The 26,848-nt window shown below is 35.1% G+C and overlaps 1 protein-coding gene across 1 annotated transcript in view; it reads left to right on the top strand.

Annotated features, from left to right (window-relative positions):
• Positions 1–26,848, top strand: part of milt (trafficking kinesin-binding protein milt) — a 113,981-nt gene that overhangs the window by 21,125 nt on the left and 66,008 nt on the right. Inside the window, 2 exon segments of the mRNA XM_074175161.1 lie at positions 13,660–13,764; positions 15,968–16,072. The gene's annotated coding sequence lies outside the window, so the exon portion shown is untranslated.

The raw sequence follows: 26,848 nt of genomic DNA on the forward strand, positions 1-26,848 counted from the left end.
TATTAAAAAAACTAACTGCGTATCATTCCACTGTGCTTTGTCGGATATCCCTCTGGGTGATAGTGCAATAAGAAATAATGCATGTAATAAGTTTCTAGGGGTGCACATGGATGGGGAACTAAACTTCCAGCATCATGTTAGACAGCTAGGTTCAAGGATCGCCTCGGGTGGTTATGCACTACGCATCGTTGTAAATGAACTAGGTACAGCGACAGCAATGCAGGTTTATCATGCCTTGATCGAATCGCACATTCGATATGGAATCGCTTTCTGGGGAGTCTGTAATCAAGTACATTTTAACTCAATCTTTGTTCTTCAAAAACGTGCAATTCGCTATCTTTGTAAGGCGGCTCCCAGGGTATCTTGTAAAGAACTATTCAAAACTCGTAAGTTGTTAACTCTGCCCTCATTGTTCATTCTCGAAACTGCCTGTCTAGTATATAAAAACAAAACACTTTACAAGTTCGCTGATGTAATCACCCGCCAGAGAAATGACATAAAACTTCCAATCCCAAAAACAAATTTAATAAAAAAATCATGCATAAATAACGCTGCCAAAATATTCAATCATCTGCCAACAGAAATAAAACATTCTGAAACATATGCTGTGTTCAGAAAAAAATTGAAAACTTCTCTTCTGGATCTGGCTTTATATAGTATTACGGAATTTTTTGAGACAGTGTTCACTGACGTCTAACATCAGCTCAGTATGTTATATGTTATATGTGTTATTTAATTTATTTATTTTAATACTTAGTTATAACCAATTGAAAATTAAATTAATTGATAGTCCTATTTTATTGACAATATCATGTGAACATTGATATATCAAGTTTTATGAATGTCTACACTTTGTCGATAAGATTATTGTATCTTCAGACAATAAAGTATATTTATTATTATATAGAAGCAAATCGGTAGTACCTGGTATGTAAAGTGCGTGTATAAATATAAATAAATTATATAACATTGAGACTAGAAGATTTCGTTAATAAATTAATTCAGTCTATGAAAGGGAGCCAGTATAAGCATTTTTCTGAGTTTTTATCTAAAATTACAAATGGGTAGTGATTTCAGAGAGGGGGGTAAGTGGTTGTCTACTTTGGTTCCCATAACTGTGAGACTTTGGCTCGTTATTTGAAGAGTATCGTTTGGAATAATTACTTGTATTTTTCTTGTGGAATATGAATGGGTATTATCTGAGCGGTTAGCTTGTGTGGAGCAGTACAAAGAAAACGCCCAGTATTGTGGAAAAACAATTTATGGCTTTTGCATCACGTTTGCTTGTTCGTGATTTTTTGGTCAAAAAAACTACTTTGAAGGGAAAAAATATAAATTGATGAATATATCAATATTTCTTGTAAAAAAATTAAATTCATCTCATTTTTTGAACAGACAGCTTAACTACTAGATAACCAGGCGAACTTGAAATTACTAACGTTGTGTTGGGTAATTACTAGCTTATACGATTTTCAAATTTTGTCGTCAATTTGTTTATCCTTTTTTTTAATTATTCACCTGTTTCAGTAGTCAGAATATCTGCCCTCTATACGTTGAGTTCTATCACTTAAAAAAACTAATGAAACTGCCTGAGCCCTTAATAAAATCAAATAAAAAAAGTTTAGCATACAACAGACTGTGCTTCATGATGTTGAAAGCCCTATTGTGGTCTTAAGACAAGAAAATTGTGGCTTTTCCATTATCATTGGTTGAAAAAATATCGTGGATCATTTTACACGCTTTATATTAGCTTCACCTGTATGAATGTCTGTATGCTTAAATAAAAGAAGTTTAGCATACAACAGACTGTGCTTTATGATGTTGAAAGCCCTATTGTGGTCTTAAGACAAGAAAATTGTGGCTTTTCCATTATCATAGGTTGAAAAAATATCGTGGATCATTTTTACACGCTTTATATTAGCTTCACCTGTATGAATGTATGTATGCTTGTTTGGATGTGTGCTTGTTTGTTTGTAACTTCCAACTCGGGATCTGTATTGAAAGAGTTATCGGCATTATTGTTTGATCTATTCGCGGGCAGATGACGCTGTATGTAATCTCCTCGATAGGTTGTTCGAAAGAAAATCAAAATAATAAATATAGTTTGAAAAACTAAAAAACACGCTTTTATAGCTAATGAAACTTGAAAGTAAAAAATAAATATAGTTCAAAAAACTAAAGAACACGCTTTTAAAGAACATCGAACTAAAAAGTCGAAAATAAATATAGTTTGAAGAAACTAAAAAACACGCTTTTAAAGAACATCGAACCAAAAAGTTAATTTTTTTTTTTAAATAAGCTTAAAACAATAACGATCGAAAAATATTAGTATTATTGTGACAAAAGCGTGGGCACTTTGTGCCATATTTTCTGTATATCTAGCGCCCAGGCTTTTCTCACAATATTACTAGTATTTTTCGATCGTTATTGTTTTAAGCTTATTTTAAAAATTTTTTTTTTGACTTTTTAGTTCGATGTTCTTTAAAAGCGTGTTTTTAAACTATATTTATTAACATTTCACTAGTTGTATTGTGGTGTACAGGTAGGATATAATTATCAGAGACATATTACATCTGACCATATGTGGCTTTTTCTACAATTTTCGGAATGGCCGATACTATATTTGTGGCTCCTAAATCATTGTGTGTCAGAGAGTTTGAAATATCGTTTTTAAGAAAAACAATACATCTTTTCATGCATCCACTAAGACACTAGTTTCTAAGCATTTTTCAAATGAAGGGGTTCATATAAGGACACAGATTTTTATCATATTTCTAGTTGCATTTGATTTTATCAAGTCGACTAAAATGTGAAGTTCGTCCATACTGATATGATGCAATTTGAAAATCAAATTTTCTTGAAATCTGGATGTTTTTAAGGTTGTCCACACTGATATGCTGCAATTTTAAAGTCAAATTTCCTTGAAATCGGGATGTTTTGTAGAAATTAAGAAGAGTATTAGGAGGTTCTGTGGCAACTTGACTGACCGAAGTAATAAAATAATTGTTTATTTCATTTGGATCAGAAAGAAGTTCAGGAATATTTTTCCTGTCTTTACTTTGTCAAATAACAGCTCTTTTGTCAATTCTGGATGGAATGCAAAAAAGCCTTTTTTTTCGTGCTGAACAGCAGATGCCATCATTTTCTCAAATCCTCATAAGTGTTCCAATTTTCATACGTTTTGAGTCGTCATCTGTTTTGAACCGAATCTTTTGTTTTAATCATAATCTTCAAAACGTCAGTCAACCAGGAATTATTGGTTCATTCTCACCATTATTAACGGGGCATGAACATCAAATACTGTAACTAATCTTCGAAAGTTTTCACAGTTCTACATATTCTGATATAGATATTATACCAGGACAATGTTATAAGATCTTTCAGAAAGGTATACTTGTAATAGTAGAAATATTTGAAAATTTCAAAAGTAAGTTAAATATGTTTCATTCTAACTGATTTGAAGTTTAACTCACAAGATACTAAACTATGATCATGTGTTACTTGAGATCTATATTAAAATGTCCGTTAAGTTGATTGTTGAGTTTTTCGCAATTGTGCAAACTTTGTCAATGGTGGCATGGCGATTGAGAGTTATTTCTTTAATAAATTTATTGACACTTGCTCTTGTCACGGAGTTGGTATTCTTGTTTCGCAACTCCCTCTGGATCTCAGTTTGCAGATTAGAGGTAGTTTTCGACCACTCTTTCGCACATTTCGGATGATAGTCGGCGATAACTTGACGAATGTTGGTTTTCAAATGCTCCAACGGTAGGGGATTATTTGCGTAGACACGATCTTTGACATAGTCCCACAAAAAAGTCTAACGGCGTCAAGTCACATGATCGTGGTGGCCAATTGACGTCGCCAAAACGTGAAATTACGCGCTGTGGAAACTTCTGACGCAATAAAGCCAAAATCGCTCGTGTTGTTTGGCTCGTGGCACCGTCTTTTTGAAATCACATAACGTCCAGTTCATAATCTTTAATTGCAGGCCAAAACAGATCGGTTATCTTACGGCCATAGCGCTCTGAATTGACGGTCATCATTCTTCCAGCGTCATTTTCGAAAAATGCGGCCCAATGACACCTCCAGTTACTTTTTTCAGGTACAGTGGCTTTTCCACAACCACTTCTGGGTTCTCTGAGCCCCCATATGCGACAATTTTTCTTGTTGACGTAACCACCTAGTGATAAATGAGCTTCATCGCTGAAAACAAATTTTATTCGAAAAACCAGCATTGAAAGCATCTTGCTCTAGCACTCAACCATCATATCTACGACGTTGTGAATAGTCAGCCGGTTTCAATTGTTGCTTGGGCTGGACTTTGAATGAATGGATGTGCAAATCCAAATGCGATGGTACGCCATAATGAGGCGTAAGATAGGCCCAATTGTTAAAAACGCCGTGGAATAGACAAGTTCGGATTATTTGCCACACTTTCACTAACAGAAGCAATTTTTTGCCAGTGCACCCATTGCGATGATGCACAGGCCTGACCACATCTGTAACGCTTCCAGTCTCTTCAAATTTCTTTATAATATTGCAATAATATTGAATCATCACATTTGTAGCAAGTTTTGTAGTAAACGGCAAATATTTCACTAAATGAATGACACTTCAGATGACAGATATTCGACATCTCACAGCCTTGCGGGACCGGCGGTTTTGAAACCACTAAACAGATAATTCTTTAAAGAAATTTCACTTACATGGACACTTGTCTTATCACCTCATCAGTACAACGGTACTTTTTCCCAAAAAAACTAATCTCTCTCGAAAATATCCTTTTCAATTCAAATGAAATCACTTCTGGTGCCCACGAGTTTTGAAATGGACTGCGGCCTATAGTACACTTCAGATGATGTCACGTACTTTTCTAAAAACATCTATAGACACTTCACATCAGATGACGAACCCCAATGATATTTATCGTTTGTTTGCAGAATCGTAAAACGAATGTGAAACCCTTCACCGCCGGAGATAACTGGCTACCTGTCCTTAGAGGTACAGAAACAAGGTCAAGTAATCCAATTAAGAGAAATCAAGCCATGACTACTAATAATAATATGAAACCAGAGTCAAATGCAAGTATCATGGTTAAAGCAATCAGAACAAGGATAGCATCAACTCGGGCGCTGCGACGTTTACCACATCCCCTTTGCTAATGTCTACCGCAGTAGTAGACAAAATCCTGCAGACCATGGCCAAAAAACCCGGAAAATAGCTTTCACACAAATATGAAATCTTCAAAGATAACATAATCCGGGCTGGTAGGTCGTCGAATGAAACCTCAGTACCAAACGTTTCGACATCAGTGGTACATGCGTTGACTGCGAGAATGAATATTATATCTTGAAGCCTCAGCAACGACCGAATGGCGAGCCCCCCATGCCCCCTCCCGGGTTGAGTGCCCTGAAGTAGAAGCTTCCCCCCCTGATAGTTTGCGCTAATCCCAATCCATCCACCCCCCTCCTCAACTTACTAATGGGCACTTCAGCAAGATTGACATCTGACCTCTTTTGGTCGAAAGTCAGCCTTTAGGTGCTATTCTTTCGCAATCGGTTAAACGTTTTCTCATGACTATTCCTAACTGAATTTTTGCATGGGGGCCCACAAAAACTAACCGGTGGCTATTGTTATTAGCATCGTGCATTCCTCAGTGAATCTAAGGAAAAGTGAATCGCGGTCGAGTTGTTCTGCGTTGAACCTACCTGAAAGAGAGTTTGTTTGATTAGTGTTATGCTTACCTGGGGGTGGTCGTAGATTCTGTTTTGTCGGCCTTGGGTGTTTATCCCTTTCTCGGAATCTGGGGTCATCCATATTCAACGCATCGTGTAGATCGCGTAGCGCTGGGTTGTTGTTCGATCTGATTCTATCGAACACGCTTTCTGCGTATTCTCTCATGTTCACGTCCACATATTGCGTGTCCAGGTCTAAGTCTCTGTATATAAATCTGTGCGTTTACGGCGGCCCTTACGCTCCCGTTCATAAACGACTAGCCCCAGGCAGTGCAGGCATACAGTATTATGGGCATGAGAACTGTTTTGATCATCAGCAACTTTACTTTAAACCCCATGTTGCTTCTGCGTCCTATGATTGGTGCCAGGCGTTATCTGGCGTGTCTAGCCATTCCGATTCTCTGCCGTACGTGAGACTGAAATGTTAGTTTCCTGTCTAAGATGACCCCCAGGTATGTTTGTTGGTCCACGGAATCTCTTGTCCGTTGAAGGTGACGATGCCTTCCAATTGTACAAACCTGCGAGTGAACAGTATCGCCTGACTCTTGTCAGGGTTTATACTGATCTTCCACAGGTTGGCCCACTCGTATTTATATTTTCAGATGGTCGTAGGGGTGAAGGTAGGGTCGACGGGGCTGATGGAGCGGACGGGGGCGAGGTGTCCATGCAAATGCACACTTTTACTTGGTCCGCGCTGTTACTCGGTTTATATGATCTGTCCACGTTTTTGACAGGTATGCTACTTGTGGAATGATTGGATACCACGTTTTGTCGATCCTTATACCTTCTTCTTTTCTGTTGAAATTGTTAGGATGTTTATAGATAGATCTCACTGGCCTTCCTATGAAGTCTTGCGTGGTCTTGCGTTGAATTATTACGTGGTCTGTTTCTTCTAGAACATTCTGCCATTGCGGATTTATCCGGCTGTATAAGGCGGCAGCTACCCTTTTGTTCTTGTATCTTGGTGTTGATTCCGCGTTTGGTAGTTCCAATATAAACTGAGCCACAGTAACATGCATCGTGTGAACACCGGCGGATGTCAGAGGCTTTATTTTGTCAATTCACAAAAATTGGCAGTCTCAAGTCTGTAGAAAGTATGGGATAAGTTATTTAAGAAAAAGGCAATCCTTCAAAAGTGAGCGTAGTCGAGAATCTTTGAATTTACGCCTTTTATTTTATTCGGATTTGTAAGTAATTAAGGTACAATCAGGAAGTCAATAAGTAGAGTTATTTTGTAAAAATTATTCTTATTATGTAGATTTGAGTCTGAACATATACATAGAGATGTCTATCTTGAAAAATTCCTTATAAATCACCATTGAACATGGCTAATCGTCCGGTACTGATGAAATTCCAGGTCTTGTTATAAAAAACGTTGCCAATGTAATTTCTGAGCCTTTGACTCATATAGTTAACTCCACTTTCATAGAGGGGAGGTTTCCTGATATACTGAAAATGTCAAAGGTTTTGCCAATATATAAAAATAAGGGCTCGAGATCTGACTGTGCATCTTACAGGCCTATATCGCTACTTAGTCAGTTTTCTAAGATTATTGAATACTGTTTCTATCAAAGATTATATGATTACTTTGAATCATTTAGATTATTTTCTTCTAGTCAGAATGCTTATAGAAGAAATAAATCCACTGTTGGCGCAATTGATCAACTCATTAAACATGTGTTGGAAATCTTGGAAAACAAACAGCAAACTCTGGGGTTATTTTTTTATTTGAGCAAAGCTTTTGACCTCGTTGACCATGACATACTGCTACACAAATTGCAGTTTTATGGTATACGTGGTCCTGCATTGAATTGGGTTAGATCTTACCTGACTGGCCGTAGTCAGCTGGTCTGTGTGAATGGAATTAACTCTGTAAGTAAATGTATAGTAAGAGGGGTACCTCAAGGCTCTGTTTTAGGACCTCTTTTATTTTTGGTTTTTATTAACGATCTTCCGAAATTTTGTTCGAAAGCTTCCATTATTATAATTTTTGGGGATGACACTAATATCTTGGTATCTGCGGAAACTATGTCCGCAGTAATTGTCAAAGCTAATGAAGTAACTGATCAAATTGAGGAGTGGTGTTCTACAAATGGTCTGCTGCTAAATTCTGCCAAATCTCAAATGCTCAACTTTGTTACTAAAAATATAACTATTGATAAAAGCTATTTGGTAAGATTAAATAATGAAACGTTACATCAAGTTAATTGTACTAAATTCTTGGGTGTTGATATTGATAATAAACTTACCTGGAGTTTCCATGTTGATAGTGTCAAACTGAAGCTCAGTAAACATATATATTTACTTCGTAGGTTGAAACAAACAGTCTCTTTTGATGTTCTCATGCTTTTATACCACAGTTTAATTCAGTCAGTGATTTCCTATGGTCTTGAACAGTGGGGTTTATCAGCTAAAGCTGATGAAGTGTTTGTTATTCAGAAAAAGGTAATTAGAATTCTTGCTGGGGCATCTTCAAGTGCAAACTGCAGGCCATTATTCATTCGTTATAGTGTATTAACAATGCCTAGTTTGTATATCTACCAAACTCTGATATACATAAGAAAAAATATTTCAATTATTCCTAGAAATGAGCAAATCCATGAACATTTCACCAGAAATAACCTTCAACTTTATCAGCCTTATAGTAGATTGACAGTATCGAAGAATCACCCCATGTGCTGTGGGATTAAACTATATAATAAGCTTAGTAATGACATTAAGTCCTCAAACATCAATGTCTTCAAAAGGAAGCTTAAGGTTTTTCTATTGCAAAAAGCATACTACTCTGTGGATGAGTTTCTCCTTGAGTCATAATCATAATTTGATTGTAGCTTAGTGATTTTATTTTTATTTAAGTTATGCTTTGTATTTGTTTTTCTATAATAGTTTGACCTGTTGTATCAGCCAGTATTTTATGATGATGTTTGCCTAATGTGATTGTAAATGAACACTGATTCAATAAATGTTTGATTGATTGATTGATATTGATGTTTATTGTTGGATTATACTCTCTGGAGAATAAAAACAGCCCCCTCAATATGTTAACAAATTCTGATCTTGAACAACTTAATTATTTTTATATTGTTTTCTTATCAAAAACTAACCTATAACCTAACCTAGCCTACGAAGTTGATGACGACTGCAGTGTCATAATTGACATAAGTGTATGATGTGATCCAGGATGGTCAGATACAGAGATTTTCTCAGCCGAGGGGATGATTCTTTTTGTGTACAAGTGTAGACATGTACGCCATCTAGATGTATGTAATTGACTGTGAAAAGTACATTTGTTACGAATTACTATTTTGCTCTCTTTTTTCTGATTAATTTGGCCGTTACTTGATGAAGATCTATAGTAATTTCAAAAACTACACCTCACGATTTGATATCCACAAACTTTATTTCACAATAACTATTGATTTAACAAATAATCTATTGTTCTCTAATGGTTTCGTAGTTTTAAATACATATTAAAATATCTTTTTCAAACTGGAGTAGTTAGTGAGACATTACAGATTTTGAAGGAACTTATAACAAGGAAATTGTTTCATATTTATTGTTAAAAATGTGGCAAAATATTTCCTGCCCGACATTTTTTCTGATTAGTGTTATTTTCATCAAGTTTGTCAATTTAGTTGTTTTTATTACAGTGCCTATATTCCAAAAGACTTTCATTTCATCTTGTTGAAAATTAAAATCATCACACAGTATCTATATTTTTCTTCCTTGAAGATGAATCAAAGAATCAACATTTTAATCAAATGAAGTGTTGACCTCCAATTATAAAGAATTTCTTGAATAGGATTGTGTTAAAAATTTCGTAACACTTTTTACAACAAATTATGCAGGTAATCTGAATATATAAAAGTTAATCAATTCTCTCTTAACCATTTATAATTTTTCGCAGTTTCATTTAACAAGGATTGAAATTCTTGAATCAACGTGCAATGCCTTTCAAAGCAACTTATCACGTGATCCCTTTCACATTTTTTCCATCGTACCATTTCATTACTACAGTGGTTATGTGATATTTCATTGGTAATGCATTTCTATTATCTTTTCAATCGGTATTTGTTTTTTAAGTGTCGACTTCAGATTTCAATGTATTTTCAATATATTTAGCGTACGCAGAAGTTATCAAGGAATTGTGGTCAGAAGATTCATCTGATAGAGTAATAAACACTGCTTACTTGAAAAGTCAGATTCAAAAATTTGCCCCTCGATTCATGGGATCTGCCCATCAAGACGCTCAGGAATTCCTTCGATATCTTTTAGAAGGTTTACATGAGGACCTCAATAGAATTACTGAGAAATCTAAACCGATCTTAACGGAGATTGACGAAAATTTGAGTGACACCGGAAAAGCGCAAGAGTCCTGGCTGAGATATTTAAACATAAACAACTCTAAAATTGTAGACAATTTCGTTGGTCAATTAAAATCCACTATGAAGTGCTCACACTGTGGACACTCTTCAGTAACCTTCGATCCTTTCTGGGATTTGTCTCTCGACATACCACAAAGAACTGACCAATTGAGTTTGTCACAATACCTAGATTCCTCTGAATGGAGATGAAAAACCAACGTGTTCGAGGTGCAAGGAAAGAAGAAAATTCACAAAGTCCCTATCAATCCATAAATTTCCCAGTATTTTAGTAATTGATTTAAAAAGATTCTCTCCAACGGAAAGATTCAGAGACAAATTGAATGTTGTCATCGACTTTTCTTTAGAAGGATTAGATATGAGCAATTATGCAGCAGACAATGTGGCCCCTTGTTGTTATAATCTATATACACTTTCGAATCACAGTGGGACTACTTACAACGGCCATTACACAGCATATTGCAGACAGTGGCACGTTGCATGAATACAACGATTCAAATGTGTGCCTAATTTCACCTAATTCGCTTGTGAGTGAGGAGGCATATGTCCTCTTTTATGAACAGGAGAGAACGAAGCAGCACTTTTGAGGTGTTTTTTTCCTCTTTTCTCTTAAATTATGTTAATTGATTTGTATGTTCTATCGGGTAAAATTATTTATTATTTAAAAAAGAAAATCAATTAAATTTGGATATGAGAAGGCATTCAATAGCTTATAATTTTCTGAAGAATAATCAGAATTTTGATCGGGGGTTATGAAATGATATGTTTTCTATTAATTTTTGGTAAACTTTTTCCATTTCCAAATGTTTGCGACTTGACGATTCTTCAAGAATCACATGTTACCTAAGCTAGAAGAAGGACTTTCAAATATGTACTCATATGTTCGTATAAATTGTTTGGTTTTCAAAATCGATGTAACTTCTACCGGTTGCAGTTTTCGATATAGTGGACATCAGAAGAAAAACATCACATATTGCGAAGGAGTTTATATTGCTCGAACTGTAAAAATATAAGATCTCATTATAAAAAGCTCCTCGACTCTACGAACCCTACCTTATAGATGCCTGGGATCAAACCGTTCCATAGGAATCCCGTAGAAATTCCTATGGGCTTATAATAAAAAAATTATCAACTCTTTGTTAGTTCTGAACTGTAAAAAAGTTATCAGATCTCATAGTATGTAAAACTTCTTGCGTTGGAGCGTGCAGATATGCTCTACAGACCCTATCTTATAGATGAATGGGACCAAACCGTTTCATAGGAATCCCGTAGAATTTTTATGGGCTCTTATGATCAAAAACTATTCACTCTTCGTTGTGTTCCAATAGTTACTGGAGTAAAGAAACGGCCAAGCCACATATTTGATCTATAAGGTAGGGCTTGTAGAGTCAAGGCGTATCTACACCCTTTAACATGTAACGTGTAACCCTACCTAATAGATGAATGGGGTCAAACCGTTTCATAGGAATCCCGTAAACATTCCTTTGGGCTTATGAAATGAAACTATTCATTTTTCCTTAATTTTAAACTGCAAAAACATTATCAGATCTCATAGTATGTAAAGCTTCTTATGTTGGAACGTGTAGATATGTCTCGACTCTACAAACCCTACCTTATGTGGCCAAATAGTTTCATAGAAATCCCGTAAAATTGTTATGGGCTCTCATGATCAAAAATTATTCACTCTTCATTGATTGTGTTCCAATAGTTCTTGGAGTAAAGAAACGGTCAAGCCACATATTTGATATATAAGGTAAGGCTTGTAGAGTCAAGGCGTATCTACACGCTATAACATGTAACGTGTAACCCTACCTAATAGATAAATGGAGCCAAACCGTTTTATAGGAATCCCGTAGACATTTCTTTGGGCTTCAATCTTCCTCAATTTTGAACTGCAATAACGTTATCAGATCTCATAGTTGAAAGATCTGATCTCTCAACTATGAGAGATCTCTCAACGCATATCTACACGCTCCAACGTAAGAGAGATCTCTTACGTTGGAGCGTGTAGATATGCGTTGACTCTACAAACCCTACTTTATAGATGAATAGAACCAAACCGTTTCATAGGAGTCCAGTAGAATTCTTATGGGCGTATGATGAAAAATTATTCACTTTTCGTTAATTATATTCCAATAGTACCTGCAGTTCCAGGGTCAGTTGAATTTTGTACAGGTGCAAGCCCAAGTCAAGTTGTGGTCTGCGAATGGTTGAGTTCTTATGAGCGAAACGAAATCGACTGCTTCGGAATCTCCTGCACATCCTCACAGACAACGGTGATGTTTCCATTGTGTTTCATCGACGTACGGGTGTTGATCAGTGGACTCAAATGTATCCACCACATTGTGAATTGTCCTCTCCGTAGGACAATTATGGCGACCGTAAAATGGGCGAAGCGAGCGGTACATTGCCCGGACAGAACACCCATCTTTCCGTCCATGGTGATTTGGTTAAACAGACTGAATAAGTGACAACTAATTTGACAGATGTGTCCGACCGAAACTGGTTTTTATGACCAAAAACGAATTTCAGCAACGGTCTCAGTTTCGCCCGAAACCGGAACCGAAACTTCCTTTCAAGGCTTATGTTTTGGGGGGAAAAATGAAGAAAACGTTATTATAATCAGTCAGTCTTTATTGTTTTATCTTTAAATAACAACGTTATGGAGTCTTCGACATTGTAATCAACATAACAAACCTTTATTTAAGAAAAAATACTAATTGCACCTTAAAAATACTTAAAATATGTGAGGTGTTTATTTGAGTAGATGTAGATCCTTCTTTTTTGATGGTTTTTCAAAAATATTAAACATAAAATTACTTATTTAAGTTGTTACCTACTATCGCAATAGGTATTTAATATTTATGTAATAAACAAAGTAAGTCACGAGTTACGACATGATTAGGCACGTGGACGCGGCAAAATGTCTTCGTCGTTTTTATGATATTCAACGTGCCGAACATGACCGATCACAGCGCGGGAACATCCGAATGCACTTTCGGTTTCGGTCGTAGTTTCAGCAGGTTTGCCGCCGAAACCGAAACTAAACCGAAACCTGTTTTTTTGCCAAAACTCGACCGAAACCGAACTTTCGGTTGGACACTAAGCTCCAAAAAGATGGCCGTTATCAATTGTCAAAGTTCGAGGAAGTCCCAGTTGGAATACCATATACTTCTGAAATACGCCACAATCCGCTTAATCAAATAAGCTAAGCCAGTCAAACAGTCAATGTAAAAATGTTTATAGAAGACAGGCATATAGACACCTTTTTTTTAAATTTTCTTATCGAGGTTGCTTGTGATGTTTGGGTCTCCAATTAGAAGGCCCATTCATCGGGTCCCAGGCTCTATGAATTCTTTACACATTCACGTATACGCACTTTAATATAAACTAAAAGTATTACATTTCAATTAAATTTTTCAAAATTGCTTTCATTTTGTTTTCATTCGTCATTTAATGAATTTTTCGACTTGCACACGTATACTATACTATTTCTGATACAATATAGATAAATGAATAATGTTAACACTTTTTTTCAGATCTGTGCAGTGGTGAACACCTGCCTGAAGTAGAGATTATCAGTCTCTTGGAAGAAAAAATCCCGAAATACCGATTGAGAGCTGATACTTTGACGAGTTTTGGAGGTACGTATCAAAAAATCTCCTTAGGGTGATTTATTGATGTTTCCTAATACACGAAATCCCTTCCTCATTTTAATGAAAGTTTCAAAGATAGTATTTACGAAGTCAATTCGAATGGCATAAAAACTAAATAGTTACCGAACGTCGGCAGTTTCTTCGTATGGCGTGGTCAGCGTAGCAAATTCATACGAGGTATAATCATTATTTTTATGTGGGAGGTTTTATATAGTTATAACTAGTAAATTTATCAGACCCGGTACATTAATCTTTTATTTAGCTGTACGAATTGACTTTGTATATATTACCTGTCCGTCAACCTGTCTATTAATGGCGAAGGTCAGCCGTTGGAAGTAACTTCATTCCCAATCAGATGACGCACTGGGAAAGTTATAATTTGTATGACCGTAAATAAATGTTGATAGCTCTTCACCTTTTTTCATCGCGTGCATATTAGGGCAATATCGCCTCCGATACCGAATTTCTCCAATGTAGCTGGATTCTGTGAGTTGGTGTCTCGTCAATACCGTAAGAGTGCTCGTCGATTTCACGTTTAACTGAAGTAAAACACTTTTTCAAGTAAACTTTATTTACTCGTTCACCTCTCGGTTCTCTAATACATACTGATAATTCTTCATCACCGTGGTTCGGATAAACCAAAACGCAGCTAGGGTGATTTATTGATCCAAAAACAAGAACTTCTTTCAATCACCAGAAATGCAATTCTCTTCTTGATGCGCGTTTCACCAACCAAGTTGGCGAGAAGATTATTGCATTTCTGGTGATCGGGAAAAGTGCCATTTTTGGGTTTATTCTATGGAAGAGGTTCCAGTTTTACTTTTTATGATTTTTGTTGTTTTCTAATACACTACACAATGTACGAGGTCTGTTAAAAAATAAGATGAATTTTTATTTTTCTCAATAAAAATGTATTTATTCATCAATTTCTATTTTATCCTCTTCAAAGTTGTCCCCCTCAATATAATATACTTCTGTCAGCGTCTTATCCAATCTTCGAAGTAGTGCAAGTAGTGCACTTGAATCTTGGGTCTCTTGAATCTTGGGAACAGGAAAAAGTCGCCGGGTCCAAATCTGGTGAGTACGGTGGCCGAGACACGATCACGATGCTGTTTTTGGTCAAAAAATTACGAAAGAGCAATGACTAGTGATCAGGTGCATTTTCGTGATGCAAAGCCATGAATTGTTTTTCTACAATACCGAATATTTTTTTCATTTTGCTTCTTGCAAGTTACTCATAACTTCAAGATAATACTCCTTATTGAACATACGACCATGGGGCACTACGAAATGGTAATCGAAGAAAACAGAGAAAAACCTTGACATTTTATCGAACCAGGCGTGCTTTTTTTTGTCTTTGCTCTCCTGGGCTCTTTTACTGGGACGATTGGATCTTGATATCGATGTCATAACCATATACCCATGATTCGTCACCAGTTATGACCGATTTAAGCAATTCTGGATCACCTTTGACGTCATTTAACAATTTCTGGGCAATACTCATGCGATGTTTTTTTAAGTGAAAATTCGGCAATTTCGGAACGAACTTTGTTGCCACACTCTTCATGTCCAAAATTTACGAAAAAATCACATGGCACTAGCCACCGGATATGCCGACACCCTCAGCAACTTCTCTAATAGTGATTCGATGAATCTACATAACAATTTCCTTTACTTTCTCAACATTTTCATTCATTGTTGACGTGTTGAGGCGTCAAGGCGAGCGTCATCATTCACATCTTCTCGACCATCTGTAAAAGACTTATTCCACTTGTAAACATTTTTCTGATTCAGAGCACAATCACCGTATGCCACTGTCAACTATATTGAAGTGTTTTTGAGCACCCAAATCCAATTTTAACACAAAATTTGACGCAAATTCTTAGATCCCTTTTTTTCGATAGCATCAGAAAATCGTCGAACACGCAAAACATTTCTAACTTTTATGCCTCTCACTAGCAAACTAAATATACTAAACAGCTAAAACTGTGAACATATTTTCGAGACGAGTGTATCAACTTAAAAAAATCGTAAATCGAATGTAGGTAGCCCGCGAAATCTGACATTTACCTCATTTTTTGAACAAACCTTGTATAGGTAGGGAATAATTGTATTGAGTTGAGTTCTTTTGTGATTCATAAATTTTTGAAATGTCATATCCGTTATTTTACTCAACATTTCTTTGTTATAGGTTACGGAAATCAAGATTGGTTTATATCGTCACCAGCACTTGAGGTTGATGAGGCTGACCTGAAATTAACACCGGATCAGATCCGAGAAACATTGAACTATTTTCGTAAGTTTTTTTGAAGTATGGTAAATAATAACTAAACCCAAAAAGATCATTTTACAATAATTTATTCACGATATGTTTATTATAAACGGTACACATATTTCCGAGTTTGTTCAACATAACGTATACAATATCAGAATTGCCATTATTGCATCGACAAAAGACTCGATTCATAAATATCGATATTTAACGAGGCTCACCAAAGCGTTTCATTGGATTCAACTGTCATTTAGGGTTCAGCCTAGCACCACTGATGAGAAGTATGGCGGATCAAAACAGCAATGTCTAGTGTAGGATCACGAATGCTACGTCTTTGAGCTTTGGTTTCATATAAAAATAATGACAAAAAAAGGCAAGCTCTATAGTGACAATACACTATAAAATTTGAAAAAGTACAACTGTGATACAGATATGAGTAATCTTGAAAGTTATCAGTGCCAAACTGAAACTAACCAAAATATCTAGTTGACAACGAAGCCAAAAATACAGGAGGACGAAATTAAATCAAAGTATCGTTTACCTGGATCTTTTATTTCAGGAACTTATTGTGAGTTGAATAAAAAAAAATAAACAGTTAAGCCAAAACTGTCTCTCATGCGAATTGCAATTTTACATGTGATCTGGTCAATATAATTACATGTCCTTGGATGTATGGTGCTATTATACACAATGTGTCTATACCGTGTATTTCTAATAGCAAAAAAATCTGCGTTTTATTGGTGAACTTACACACGTATGGACTGGTTATTTCCATATTGCTGATTATCTTGCTGAATTAACTATGTAATGATTAAGTGCAAAAATGTATATACTCCAGTCAAATTTTGTTTTTAGCGGAAAACTTTTTGGGTAATTTTCATTTCTTCCTCTTTGTATGTTTTTTGGGGTGCTGAATCCGAATCTGATTGTTGCTAACAAAATTATTCTACACATACCTTAATTAGATCATGTATATGTTGAAAAAATATGTTTCCTGGTTCGGCAGTCTCGTCCTTATGCATGAGGGTCTTTGAGAGCATCGATGAATCTTCGCAAGTAATTGTTCTTCTGTAGAACTTTGAGAAATTTCAGTTTTCCCAAATTGAACCATGCAGAAGTTGTGTCATAGCCACTCATCGCGTGCAGGAACAATATATGGTCTGATATTATAGAGGGTTTGAGAAACTTCCCGTTTTCCTGGTTTCTAAAAGAAGACGCCTTGAGAAAGCTATCTATGCTCTCAGGCAACTAAAGCTGAATGTGGATACAGACCATCTAAGAATGTCAACACAGATCACAGCTACAGAAAATATATTCATAGCGAAAAAAAAGTAATTCGAATAATAACATCCAGTTAATATGATGATCACTGTAAACCACTGTTCAGGAAATTAAGCATCCTGCCATTACCAAAATAAAAATATAAAAAAATATATTATGTCAAAGAATTCACTATAACACTCACTCGTATAATGCAAGGAAAAAAGTGATCTCTGCCAAACTTATAAAAACACAACTCCTATAGCTTTCTGGGCATCATTTAAAACTAAGATCTGTAAATATTCAACACAGTACTGTTTTTATTCCGTAGATGATTATCATGTAGTTAGATGTGCATGTGAGTAGGTAATCCTCTTCCTTATTGGGGTTACTATCATGTTCTTTGGTTTTAACAGGTTCATACTTAATTTCATAAACTACACACTCTAAAACAGTAGCTTTATCACTGTTATCGACAGTGATTTGAATTCAAATCACTGTTGATTGAGCTACTATGTCGTGATATATTTTTTAAATGAAGTTTGTGGAGATCAAATCATGAGGTGTAGTTTATGAAATTACTATGGATCTTCATCAAGTAACGGCCGAATCAATCAGGAAAAAAAAGGTTCGTACTTCTTGTTTTTAATTATATGTACCTTGTTACTTGTATGTTCATCCTGTGAAGCGTATTTTACACCATTTTATCTTATTTTATTTCTCTTATGTGATCAATATCACTATCTGAATTAATGTATACATATCTAATTGTTTGCGTGAAATAAATATTTCTATTTCATTCTTTATGTCATTCATTAAACTACATCAAACTTGATTTCAGTCCTCTAATAAGAGTTAATCATCAAACAATAGAACAGGTGAATTACATCAAATTTCTAGGTATCAAAGTAGATCAAAAAATGACATGGGATCCTCATATTAATGATCTAACAAATAAATTAAGCACAAGTTGCTTCATCATCAGTCAATTGAAAGGTACAATATCTCTGGAAACCCTTAAACTGGCTTATTTTGGAATAGTGCAATCGACAATAAGTTATGGAATAATGTTTTGGGGTAACTCTGTACATATTAATAGAGTTTTTGTTATGCAAAAAAGAATTATCAGATGTATGGCAGGAGTGCACTCCAAAACATCATGTAGAAAATGGTTCAATCAACTATAGTCCGTTCATAATTTGTTGATAGCTCACTGCAAGTTTGACCATCATTAGAGAACTGAAATACAGAGAGGACAGCTAATATGATATAATAACAAAAACCAAACTAAAACTGGCAGTTTAAGATGTTTTCGACTAACCCACCTTGTATCTGAAGAAATACAATACAGCTATAAAAGTTTTAATCCGATTATGTAGGTATTTTGAGTGGAAATGAGTGACCAGTGTCGTAGAGTATATGATTAAAACATTAGTTACTTTAAATAAATAAATATATTAATATTCTTAAACTGTAGGTACTGTAAACTGTATTTTTATTTTAAAAAAATTTCTTTATTTTATTCAAAAATAATAAGTTACTTGCAATTTGTAAAAGATACATTTATTTAATTAATACCTATTTTTAAATGATATAAACTACGATTACTTACAAAACTATTCAAATTCAAAATAAACAGGATCATCTTCGGAATCCGAGTCGTCTTGCAGGTTAATAATTAGCGGTTGTGTCTCTACAGTCGCATCAATTATATTGTCAAGATCCCACATTTTTTGTTCTTCTTCTATTGCATGTCTTACTGCATCTCGCCAATTTTGTTCTGTAATATGTTGTAAAGACTCATATAACAATTCACGTACAGCTTGTATTTTATATGACGTATTTTTTCTAGCCACATAGCTTTTCATTTGTGCCCAAATGAGTTCAATTGGATTTAATTCGCAGTGGTAGGGTGGAAGTCTAAGGATTGTGATGTTTCGTCTTTCCGCCATTTTGTCAACTACGTATTTCTTGAACTTAGATTTGTGTTGCCGGGCAATTTTTAAAAGTTCTGCTTTAACCATTCCATCTTCGTAAGGCAGGGACTTATTCCGCAGCCAGTCAATGATATCCTGTTTCTTCCACGCAGTCGTTGGAAGTCTTTCAACTAGTCGTGAATGATAAGGTGCATTATCTAATACTATAATTGAGTTTGGTGGTATATGTTTAATCATCTGCTCAAAATACTCTTCGAAAACATTAGCTGTCATCTCCTCGTGATAGTCTTTTGTGCTTTTGGATTCAAATTCCAACAAACCATGCTTAGCAAATCCTTTTTCACTGCCAATGTGAGAAACTATTAATCTACTGCCTTTACCAGAGGGTGGGGAAATACCAGTAGACCAACCTTCCATAAAGGCTTGCCTGGAGCTTGATATATTTTTATCTGTCCAAATTTTTGTGAGAGTATGACCTGCGTTTACCCACGTTTCGTCCTGATAGTAAATTGGCCTTCCTTCAGCCCGAAATTTTCGTATAGATCTTAGATACTTTCCTCTCCAACATATTATCTCTTCCCGGTCAATCAAAAGTGATTTTCGGTCTGATTTCTCCCACCGGAAATTTAATTCTTTTAAAACTTGCCACAATTTGGTTCGTCCGACATGAGGCAAATCCGGGTCGTCTCTAACTTCTTGTAAAATTTTGTTTAAGTTAGGTATTTCTTTTTTGTAAAAAAATTCGTGAATTTTCCTTCAAATACCATTTTTGGCAAATTCATCAATTTCAATAGGTTTTCTCCCCCTCTTTAAGTATTCGTTTGTATTTGGGTTAGCTATACCTTTTTTTTTTCTTTCTGATAGGAACCTATATATTGTTGACTCCCCTATGCCCGTCATGTTGGCACAACTCTTGATTATGTTCTAAACAGTGTTTGTGGGATTCTGAGAAACCAGAGCATCGTGAACGTTCAAAACAATAGTTTTCTCTCTTGGTGAATAGACAGACTTACTGACTGTACGCAACAGTACCGGTGTAAAACTTGATGATGTTGATGATAATGACGAAGCCATCGCAAGCAATCAAACAAAACAAGCAGGAACGAAAGGTACGTATATGTTTGTAGGAATATGAAAAAAAGTTACTCACGCACTGCACAAAATTCGCAAAATAAATATTAGAGACGTTAATTACTGCCGTAGACGCCGAAACACCAACGAGCCATAAATTAAATGCGATTAAAAAATGTACTAAACCAAAAATTATTTTCGATCGTAACAACTTCACCCTTTCAAGGCAAGTTTCGAATATAAACTGAAGCTTTATATTTAATGAAGAAACACCTCAGGAATCTCCGCCTATGATTTTACGAGTTTTACGACCGTTTTATGACTTGGGCCCTCATTTTGTGATATCGACAAATTATGAACGGACTATAGGAATTCTCACAGTCCCCTCACTTTATGTGCTGCAGATCATATTATACGTTAAAAAAGATGAAAATTATTTGAGAAAAAAAAAAAGATATACATAATTACTGTACAAGAAACAGTGAAAGATTATACCAGCCATACTCACGATTAGGAGTTGGTCAAGACTCCCATGTATATCAAGGTATTAAATGTTATAACAAACTCATGGCTATTCATCCTGAGTTAAGTTTAATGAGTAGGAATGAACTAAAATGTTGGTTGAATGAATTTTTAAAAAACAAGGTGTTCTACTCTCTTCAAGAATTTTCAAATTGTTGATGTTCATTGTATATTTTAATATTTTACTTATCAAAAATGTATATGTATAATCTTGTAAATTTTAATTACTTTTAAGCTCTCTTTGTGACTAGTCCAATAAGTTTCATGTATTTACACTTTTTTTATGTTGTACATGTGAACTTTAGTGATGAATAAACTTCTATTCTATTCTATTCATTACCTTTTATTTGAATTACCTGTACCATATTTGATTTAAATAAGGTATGCGCAGAAAATTTCTAATTGTTAGCCTTCAACAATAAATTAGAGTTTTGGAGTGGTAAAATTTGTTTTTTGCAAAGTCAGATAAAATACGCCAATTTTTAACTACAGTTTGCGCCAAACAGGTTTGTCGGAGAAAAAACCTAAATAGTGAAATTTATAGGAAATTTTTGTATGAAAAGGTCTTTCACGAAATGTTGATAGTTTCCGATTTATAAGCAGAAAACTGCAAATAATTGTGATTTTTTACCTTTTTTTGTATTTCCTTCAATGTTCCATCACGGAATTTTGTTAGCAAACCTCAGATTCGAATTCAGCACCCCAAAACATTTATCAGATGGAAGAAATCAAAACTACCCCAAAACTTTCCCGCTAGGGGTTTTTTCGAGCACAAATTTACTGTACTAATATAGCTTTGATGAAAATAAATGACACTATTCATGATAATAATCACAAATCTTCACCTTATTTTCAATACGCTTTTCACTACAACAGTATCATCGATCCAACTGAGAAAACTACAGTTGTAATTGGAAATAAAGTCTGTATAAGTATTACAGAAATGACATTATGACCCTTTGTGCCAGGTTACCTAATGTGTTAGAATTGGCACCTTATTGGTGTCAATAGCAACAGAGCTGGTGTTGATGGTAATAGATATTAAACTATGAGGTAAATAAATTAAATGGGATGTAGTAGTAACACAGATATTTCATAGGACAATGATGGAACATATATGTAAGCGTTAGAAATAAAAACAGTACCAAAGTCTGGTAACATATTTTTAGAGAAAAAAAAACTAATTACTGTCAAATTCACAATTGAAGCAAATATAAAATGGGCTTTTGTTTGTTTAAATGTGCCCAATGCTTACATTCGCAACATTGTAACCAATCTCCGGAGCTTAATGAATATGGACCACCACACACCAAACACAACCTCATTGGAAGACTCGGACGAATCATTTTCGGATGATTTCAGGGTTATTTTTCTATTTTTGAAGTTTTTCTTGCATATTGTCGATGGGAACGATTTTTTCTGTGAATTACATTCAAGCTGGACTTTACGCTTGACGGTGTCCCTTTTCTTTGAATTTTCTTTACTCAACATCTTCTCCATTGTATCAGTCAGTATAGCCGCATAGATGCCTTCAAAATCCGAATGAAGAGATGAATGAAATGATCAAAGTGTTACATGGTCTAATAAATGATAATGCTTATATAAACAATATAGCAATAATTTTGAGTTTTCGTGAACAACATTTCAGAATACCACATTATGCTGAAGAATGGTTAGTAAGATACATAAATTATGACTTTTTCTTCCTGTTTCGAATGACTCGAGATTCATTCGACACTTTACTAAGAGATATAGAATGTAAGGAAATACATAAGGATTTTGTAGGAGGAACTCAACCTATTTCCTCTGAAAAATTGCTCCTTATGACCCTCTGGTGGCTTGGAAAGGGAGAGTAGCTGACAGATTCAATATCGGTTTAAGTACAACTCACTCAAGTACAGAGTTGATTTTGGATTTAATACTAGGGCTTTTAGATAATTATATAATGTGACCTTCTGCTGAAGAACTACTTGTAATAGAAGTAAATTTCAGAGATAGAGGTGGATTTCCAGGTGTTATTGGTGCCATTGATGGTTGCAATATCAAGTTCAAAGCAAGCTCCATATCCACAACAAGATAGTCATATTGACTAAAAAATGAAACACTCAATCAAATTGTAGGGAATAGTAGTAGCTAGTTAATTTTTCATAAATGTTATGGTAGGTTTTCCTGGTTCAGCTCATGATGCTAGAGTTTTTACTAATTCAGGAATATTCATTGATGTGGAACAACAAGGAAAATATAGAAAGTGTTTTGAATGCAAGAAAACGCAATTTCAACACAAAATTGAGTCAAACAAGGATAGTAGTTGAACATACTTTTGGGCTTCTCAAGTCAAGGTGGAGAATCCTCAACTATGTCAATGTGAATAGTGTAATGAAAGCAGTTAAAATTATAACGGAATGTTGTATACTGCACAATTTTTGTTATATGGAATGAATATATTCCACTACCAGAAGATGATTGGTATGAGAATGCTAGTGATATAAATGTGGAAGCACAAAATAAACGAGAAACAATAGCTGCCTAGTTCCCAATTTAACTACTTTTTTGTTCATTTTTATAAATCAATGTGCCTTGAATAAAAACTATTCAACTCAGTTATTTCTGTTCTCTTCCCTTTTCGATTTAAAAGAAATGCACTTTACTTGAAAATAACATATATTTCTTTCATTATGGTAACAAAAATATAATGCTCCAAAATAGAGATCTAAATAAATGATTCTTAATTTTCTAAAAAATAAATGTTTTGTTCTAGGGTCAAATATCACAAAAAATAAATACACTAATTCTTCGAAAAGTATAAACCAGTCAGTACATGATACATGTAACTTTACCCTTCAAGTTTTTCAGAATCAAGTCTTCGGTTGGGATAAACCGTCTGCTTGCTTCTTTAGCAGTTCAATTATTCCCATTGTCTGTTCATGCCTTTGCTGATTCTGGACCTTCAATACATCGATGAGTTCTTTAAACTGATTGGTTTTACAGTCCTTTCTTCTCTTATTATATTCTCTACAGTGGTCAAAACAGACTTTTTGGACGGACAGATTTCTTAATTACTTCAAATGTATTTATTTTTGGTTTGTCAGATTGAGAAGTTGAAGGTCGACAGAGATATTCATCAGCGCCTATTTTGCTTGGGTCCTCCGGAGTCTCTTTGTGAAGTGATGATGCTCTACTTGAGTCCAGCACAAACTCAGGGTTGGACTTGTGCTTGTCCCCAAGAATATCATCTAACTCATCAAAAAATTGAGGTTTTTAATAAAACCTTCCCTGGCTTGTCTTGACTGATCTTTATATTTCATGTAGGAATGCTGCAAATTCATAAACTTCTGGCGGCACTTCTCTTTACCTGAAATGTCCTCTCCAAAAAAGAATCCCATTTCATTAATTCTATTGGCGATTTCTAGTCCTAAGATATTTTTACTAGCTTTTTTGTCATTGAACTTATCATTTAGTGATTTTCTTAAAGATATAAAAGCATAACAAGCTTCATTAGTAGGTTTTTTTGCGGAGGTCCATATAATTTTTGATGATTCTGATGACATTGAGGAGTCTAATGTTAGGGGTTCGTTCGAGGGTTCATTTTCCAAATTATCCTTTCCAATGTGTTTTTGAATTTGTTTTAAATAATTTGCGGCACATTCAGGATCTGAAAACATTTAAATGCAAAATCTCTAAAAAAAGAATAATTTTCATTGCACACCTTGTAAACTCTGGAAAGTGTTAAAATTGACATCCAAGCAATAATTTGCCAGCTTTATTTTGTACACCCTAACGAATTGTTTGATAAATAAATTTTCGAAAACAATCAAAATAAAGCAGAAAGTGTCAAGTGACGTAACGTAACGTCAAATTCAGTTTCAAAACCAACCTCACCTTAGTTTTGAATCATCATGAATACGTTTCAAATCATAATTCATGTGACGGCATCGTTTCAACGCCAGAATGAATGTATTTGAATCACAGACGAATACGTTTTGAATACATGAGCGCCAGAAAACGCATAAGATAGTAAGTAACACTGAAAATCTCGGCCGCGAAAACCTTGACCAATTTCTAGCCGCTTTTCGTCTTATTCTTCCTTTTTTTTTGGGTTTGGTCAGATCTGCTTTCGGAAATGGCGTTATGTCCTGAGGCGAAATAAATGCTGCTGGATTATTTGTCTTAGGTGACGGAGTAGTAGGCCTTTTTGGTGATGAGGTAGTGGATGGACCCGATTGACTTTCCACGTGACAGTTATCTTGAACTGTAGATTCTGGTTAATTTTATTTTCTACGGCTTCTTCATCAAGAGGCCTATCGGTTACAGCTGATGCATTAAAATCACTATCTCTAAACATCTCTCTTGAAAGGCCAAATAATTTTTATTTGGAGAAATCAGGAGAAATCAGCAAGAATATTTGTAGGCGTAGTGGCCAAAGGAAATGATGTTCTCACAATTGAAGGAAAATCGTATATAGTCATCCTTTTACCAAGATTGTTTTTCATCCACTGATCAGTAACATTATTAAAATATATCTTGAAAGGACCATACACCCCCCGATCTAAAGGTTGAAGCAAATGTGAAGAGTGTGGCGGAAATGAAAGTGGAGTAATGAAATTGGTTCTGCAAAATTCTATAAAGAGAAATTGAAATATGAGACGAGTGGTTGTCTAACAATACAAGCACATTATTGGCTTCACTTGGTTATACGTGTTTTACAAAATGTTCCATAAAATCAAGAAACTCATTATCCTGCATCCATCCAGATATATTTCCAGTTCCTATACATCCAACTGTTCAATCTCTAACAAAGTGGTCTTGAAAACGTAACCGTGAAAAGTCTAACATTGTAGGAACAGTGTTTCTTACTGCATTAACCGCAACACACAGTGTTAACTTAGAGTTTCGCGTTTCTAGCTATAACTTTGGATGGTTTCTTAATAGTCGAAACACCTGTCTCGTTGAGGCTCAAAATTATATCTGTCTAAAACAGATGACAATGTATTTAAAAAAATGCTCACATTGCTCTATCAAGACTACATTGCTCTACGAAGACTTGAATTTGGATTTCGTCGCATGAAAGCAATAAGCCAGTCTTCTTCATTAAATACTCTGTTGTGAGGATTGTATCCAACCCGAGGCTGCCATTTTTCACGTAACGAATTAACATAGCGATATAAAGAAACATGGCACATATCATAATCTTTAGCCACTTTTCTAATAGATTAATCAGTGTCTTTTGCCTTCCTAGCTGCTTCTTCATAAATAACTTTTGGTGTTAATCCCCTTTCCGTTTTTCTTGGCTTTGGCTTCACCATTTTTGATCGAACTAGAAAATAATTCAACTTTATTAGAAAAGATTATATAATAGGTGTAATTGCGTTTTGATTTATTTCAAAAAATGGCGTCACCCCTAGTTTATAAAAACGCAAGGTAACGAGGCAAGGTAAGGTAAGAAAGTTGAAGCATTGAGAAAACACACTTGCGTTCTAGATAAAAAGTAAGGTAAGGTAACGTCGGAAAGGCAAAGTAACGCAAGGTAACAAGTCGGCTATTTTCAACTTTCTGCGTTGCGTTCTTACCTCCGACCATTCAGGAAGCGCCATACTACGAACTTTGACGGATATATTCGAATGGTGTAAAGGTAATGTCACCAGGTAAACTTAAACGTCACATTGTGAAATTTGATTTTTCTTTTGATGGATATAAATACAAAAATTGCCGCGATCGTGTCAATAGTAAGTGTGTATCTTTTACTCAAGAGAAAGAAACGAAAAAGGAGGAGTTTTAATGTTAGACCCATTCTGAGAAGCAGAAAGACTCAGGTGTACACAATAATGAACAAGTATGTTCTGAACATTTAGTGAAACTGTTAGCGCCTTCATTATTAAAAAAAATATATGGATCGATATCTCCAGAAGAGAAATTGGCTTTAACATTCCAGTAAAGTGAATTGTTGAAATTGTAAATATGTATCTAACAAAAAAATGTTCAGCTATTTATCGCAAGAAACTTCGCAACAGTC

The sequence above is a fragment of the Leptinotarsa decemlineata genome, unplaced genomic scaffold (assembly GCF_025532065.1).
Source record: "Leptinotarsa decemlineata unplaced genomic scaffold, Ldec_3_MD MMD2_tig00000882_RagTag_RagTag, whole genome shotgun sequence".
In the NCBI taxonomy this organism is placed as follows: domain Eukaryota; kingdom Metazoa; phylum Arthropoda; class Insecta; order Coleoptera; family Chrysomelidae; genus Leptinotarsa; species Leptinotarsa decemlineata.